This window comes from Palaemon carinicauda, chromosome 37, assembly GCF_036898095.1.
Source record: "Palaemon carinicauda isolate YSFRI2023 chromosome 37, ASM3689809v2, whole genome shotgun sequence".
Taxonomy (NCBI): domain Eukaryota; kingdom Metazoa; phylum Arthropoda; class Malacostraca; order Decapoda; family Palaemonidae; genus Palaemon; species Palaemon carinicauda.
This window is the reverse complement of record NC_090761.1, coordinates 14,868,169-14,868,804: the sequence shown is the minus strand read 5'-3', so window position 1 is coordinate 14,868,804 and position 636 is coordinate 14,868,169.

Sequence of the window (636 nt, the reverse complement as noted above, 5' to 3'; positions counted from 1 at the left end):
TTCCATGGTGCTTTCACTGGAATCAGTATTGGTAAGATTGAACGTTCGGTTAATCCATCAATAGACAACTAATATATTATACCGTCTCGTACTCCAAACGGTAGTGATTTGGCGTTATTAAGTCGTTAGTTTGAAACTCAACTCACATTAGGTGCTTACACAGTACCCGGCTCACGCTAATACTCCATTACTTTCATTTAGACTCCTCAATGTCTGTGTTACAATGGAAGGCACAACACTTATCTTGAATCCTAAACTTCTCCTTCAACAAAGTATACACATCAATATTTTGTTCTTTTATGTCCTTCAAATACGTCTTCTATATTATGGTTGAGTTGCTTTATTTGAGCATTTCTGGGGGTTTCTCTTCATGGGATTAGAGATTATCACATCGGAGGAAAGAATACTCACTAAACCAGAAGGGACATCAAAAGACTTTCTGGTAAACTACATTAGCTACTGAGTTTTTTTTTTAAATCTTCTGAACAAGCACCATTGTTTTACAGTGGACCGTTTCCCCATGTCATACTTCACCCATTTCTCACAAGGTAACCTCAGAAGCCCTTTTAAAATAAGATGATGAACTCACATTCACTATTCTAAATCCTTTCACCTCAAATTTACATTTTCGTGAAT